At 35.8% G+C, this 4,865-nt stretch overlaps 1 long non-coding RNA gene across 2 annotated transcripts; it reads left to right on the top strand.

The window, feature by feature from the left end:
* The first annotated feature begins 382 nt into the window (after positions 1-382).
* LOC143878572 (uncharacterized) lies at positions 383-1,739 on the top strand. Of its 2 annotated transcripts, XR_013251022.1 has the most exons (4): positions 383-500; positions 1,266-1,365; positions 1,462-1,528; positions 1,656-1,739. It is a non-coding gene; the product is annotated as an uncharacterized LOC143878572 (long non-coding RNA). The 2 variants fall into 2 exon arrangements; XR_013251021.1 differs by lacking the exon at positions 1,266-1,365 and having other exon boundaries at positions 388-500.
* Positions 1,740-4,865: the final 3,126 nt, after the last annotated feature.

Here is a 4,865-nt window from a genome sequence, read left to right as displayed (position 1 = left end):
CTTCTCTTTGGATCTTCATCTTAGAATTTTTCATGTTGTTAAATTGAAGCAGAAGATAGAAACATTTGATCAGTTACTATATACAATTTCTGTGAAATTACGGATTCCAAATACAATTGGTACAAGTTATTTTTCTCTTTATATTTTTCTTGCATCACCCTACTCACATGTATACCTCATAGCATAGCTCTATCAATCGATCTAAAATAATTTCCACTTCCACGCGTGCGATGAACGGGTTGTCTCATAATATATATGTAAAACAGAATCCTGAACGACGTGGGTGCGCCACGTGGCACCCATTCTATCCACGTTTCCTTTCTTCTTAGGATTTTCAACTTTAAAAGGATATACATTTCCTTCCTAATTTGTCTCAATTGGAGGTATCACAATATTCCGAAAATCTCTCTCCATCACCTAATTAGTTTCTCCCATATCTTTCCATCTCTTTACAGTTTTATTTTGTTCTGGTTTCTCAAAAAGGAATGTGATATCAATAGGTATTCTTTCTAAAAATCCCGTAGAATATTTAGGCCAAAAATCACCTAGATATATATACGTTTTCTATCTAAAAATCTAGAATATTTATGCTAAAAATCAGCTACTTTTTAGCACTTCACACGATTTTTCAAATTAAGTCCCGGATGATCTAGAGTTATGATTTAGGCTGTGATTATTTTCAAGGCTAATAGGAAACAATTCCATTCCTGTAAATTTGGTTTTCTTAGAGGTCACAGAGATATGAATTTTTATTATATTTTTGTTTTGTCTGATGAATTTTTAATATTAATTTCTCTCAGGGAAAAGCTGTTCAATCTGTGATTTACAGGTTGTATATAAAAGTAAAAAGCTTGATCGAGAAAATACAGGAAAGATGATTTCAGTTGTGTTGGGGACCAAATTTGGATTTTCGTCATAACTATGGCAGGAGGATCTCTATGGAACATGTTTTCGTAGGGGCAGATTTTGCTGCCACCAGGATTTTTTATTTGGCGTATTTGGCTTCATAATGAAGAGTTAATAATTTTTATGTAATTCTGAGTTCTGACTTTTTGGTAAATGGGTTTTAGATGAAAATTGCTTCTTTTTGGTTTAATTTCTTTTCTTTGGGTGGTATACTTTAATTTTGCATCATGTGGGGTTTTTTGAAGTGTAATTATAGAGAAGACTCCCTGTGGCAGATCTTTTTTTTTTTAGTTTTTTACTTTTGACTTTTTTTATCTCAATTCATAAAGTTCACTTAGTTTGATCTTTTGATTATGTAGGTATGTAAGCTTTTATTCTGAAGAGATTAGATTGGTTGCAGATTTATCCATTGACTATTGAAATCCCTTGCAGTTTTCCGTTAGCTTCATTAGCAGAATGGTTATCCTTTGATTCAATTACCACTTTCTTATCTTTATCTTATATAGAAACTCAAAACTACATTTTCTAATCCATATATTTCATCTGACATTATAGGCATTTTCTTTTCCAAAGTCATTTCTTTTTGCCGAGGAGTACAACTTACCAAGATCAATTGTATCAAGTAATTTTTTGAATCTCTCTTCCAAAGAAGTTGATGGTTGTTTCATGATTTTTTAGGTTTTACACTTTTCCTTCTTTGAAACACGCATGACATCTCTCTCTCTTTTTTGTGCGGGGATTTGATTTAGATGGGTGGCAAGCAATTTATATGGGTGTTTAAAAGTAGAGAGGATGGAAGAGATCATCGATTTGAAGATTTGTGAAGAGGTATGCTTTTCTTTTCTTTTTCCAACTAATATCCTATATAGCTGGCTTTATGATCTGTAGATATTCTTTTGTTATTTGGAAATTCGTTCAAACCATACTCTTCTCTGATTATTTAGAATTTAGAATCTTTAATTCCTCCTGTCAGTTTTTTGTTTCATATGCTCAATGTATTGAAGTAATGTGTTTTTATCATCAATGGAACCTCAAATTCTATGATTCTATGAGAGAAAATTAATAATAAAAAATTCATTAGATAGAATGATCTAGAGGGAATTTTTATTCTTTGGTTGTTTAAGGTTTGTTTTCATTGCAAAGTATTATAATTATTTTTGTCCACTATTTCTTTATTGCCCTGTGCATCGCACGGGTCTACAACTAGGATTGTGATACAATGAGCCACACGTACTATTACAAATTGGGTCCCACTTTTGGGTGGTCCGAACTGTCCATTTGATTGATGGGCCCTATGATGAGTACCCGATGACCCAAAAAACAATGTCATTTAATTTGTTATCGGAAAACTCTATCTATATATTGTAGACACCCCATTTTGACCGTGCCCTAATCCTTCTGATTTTGCGCAAAACCCCATCAAATCAATGAGTTAGGGTCCCAAAATTCACCCTAAGCTAGGGTAGGGTCTCACCAAGGTCCCTTCGAAATTTCATCGAAATCCGAGATCGTTTGCCTAACGAACGAGCCGAGAGAGGACCACAGTGCAAATTCAAATGGGGGTGGATTATCCTGGATGGGGCCGAACCTGGGCCGAATAGGACAAAAATGGCGGGCGCGCTATATCAACTTTTCGCGCGCCTTATTAGTTGGAGTGCCAATATCAATTCTGAAATTTATCTATAAAAGCAAATCTAAAGCTCGTTTAAAAAAAAAAGAAATTTTCAGATCTGAAATCTGAGGGAGAGAGAGAGAGGAAAAGAAGTCCAAAACCCTAGTCATTTTTCCCTTCGATCTTTCTTCTCCGGCGAATCATTGGCCGGATTCCGATCATTCTCCAGCCAGTATAATCCTCTGGTTCAGCTAAAGTTACCTCAACATCGGATGTTCATTTGAAGCTTCAAAAACCTCATTTTAGCCAAACCCCAGCTTCTCTTCTTCTCCGATCATTGCGCCTGAGTTCCGGTCATAATCCAGCCATCCTTCGATCATTTTTACACTTACAGATTTTTTTTTCTCATGATTGTGGTGTTCTTGAAAAAATTGAGAAAATCTGAGTGAGAGAGAGAAAGATCGGAAAAAGGGAAAACTAAGGTTTCTTCTCCAATCCTTCATTCCGACAACTTCACCGGAGCTCCGGCCATTCCTTTGTGGTTATTACTCTTACCTCATCTTCTTTCTCTCATTCTTTGCTGCTCTGTTTTCATGCCTCAAACCTTAACCCATGTTTTTCCGATCTTTCTCTTCTTCTCCATAACTCAAGCTTTTCTGATCTTTCTTTTCTTCTCCGGCCAAAATCCTGGCAAGATCATGAGCTCCGATCTACACTTCCTCTTGATCATTTTACTTTCCAACTCTTATATCTTTCTTTTATTCTCACACAAAATCCTAGATTTGGCATTTGAAGTCTCCAAACCCTTTCTCATTTAACCTGAAACCCTAATTTCCAAGCTCCTCCTTTTATCCTCCAGAATTCCTCCCGAATTTCGTGACCCTCACTATGATCAACTGCTCTTCGATCTCAGATATCTTGATTCTTCGGACGATTTTGAGGCGAGAATCGAAGGAAATGTGGCATTGGAAGCGCTCGAAGATCAACTTCGAGAATCTTGCTCTGTTTTCATGGAGAGATTTTTTTTCTTCTGGCGAATGGGGTTGTCTTGTACTATCAGGAGCTTGTCAAGTACCTCCATGATTTGCAGGGAGGAGTTTATGTACAGAGTACTCTGGAGAGAGTCATAGAGAATGAAAATGGTCGGCAGTTGCTTACTGAATCATTAACCCTCTTTGGATGTCTACTACTGCTGATGGAGCATCGTATGGGCGGCTTCTTACGAGAGAAGCTGCTTGTTGCTTATGTACGCCATGATTGCTATTTTGATGCTCCTAATTTTGATAATATTTGCTCACTGTGTCGTTCACACTCATCTCAATATGCCGTAATTCGTCAATTTCATACTTCTGCTTCAATCTCTAGTATGATTTCAGTCCCGAAGCATGAGAATCTTTTTTTCAAGTAAGTATTTTTTATAATTATTATGTTTACATTGTTATATATTTGTTCACAACTATTTTGATGTTCTGAATTGACCTCCAGATTTCGTTATGGTTTAATTTCTGATCAAATGATACAGTGAACTGAATGGCTCTTGTTTTCTCGATGCCTGTATAGCCATATGTTTTTCTTAAAAGAGAGAGAGAGTTAAATGCAATTAGGTTTATTCTTTACTTTGAAAGTTCAGCATGATTCAATGCCTGGTCAGTTGATTCAATAAATGGGATGTTGCTTTAGTTCCAAATCTTATGATTAATGCTGCAGAGGTTGAATCTCTTTGTCTGTACATCATTAGTGGAAGGGTTTTAGCACAGTTATGGCTTATCTTATATACTGTCATATGTCGAGGAATGACACATTTTGAGTCTATCCCTTTCCTTGAAATGGTCTATTGGAATTCTGTAAGGTTTGTCATAAGTCGTCAAATATTTTAGATACCCCTGCATAGATTACATTCACTATCACCTGAACCTTGCGTAGGAAGGAGAAGTAATGTACCTTAGCCTTGGGGTCACATAAGCTCAGTCTGCACCTGTAATTTTATTGCCTGAAACAATTCAAGATCATTCTCGTTCAATTTTAGGATTTCAGATTTTCATTCCCTTGGTTATTAATTCTGGTACCCTTAACTCTTATCACAATATCTCTGAATTTAGATTTAGCCACTTCTATCTGTGTTTGATATTGTGCTCTTTAATTTTTCTTGGTTAAAAAATTGAGTTGTGAAGTGGGTTTATGGAAGAATTGTAGTAGGGTCTGAGCTTTAAAAGTATTTTCCCTGACCTTTATAGTTTAATTTGGAAGTGAGAAAAGAAGAAGGTTGTCATTTTGAGTTTGGGGAAGAGAGGGAAGCAAAAGAGAATAAGTTTGACCTCTATTTTGCGGAACAATATCTCATTTCCAG

This window comes from Tasmannia lanceolata, unplaced genomic scaffold (genome assembly GCF_043159265.1).
Source record: "Tasmannia lanceolata isolate RefF3 unplaced genomic scaffold, GAP_Taslan_0.1 ptg000006l, whole genome shotgun sequence".
Taxonomy (NCBI): domain Eukaryota; kingdom Viridiplantae; phylum Streptophyta; class Magnoliopsida; order Canellales; family Winteraceae; genus Tasmannia; species Tasmannia lanceolata.
This window is presented reverse-complemented; position numbering and strand designations above follow the sequence as displayed.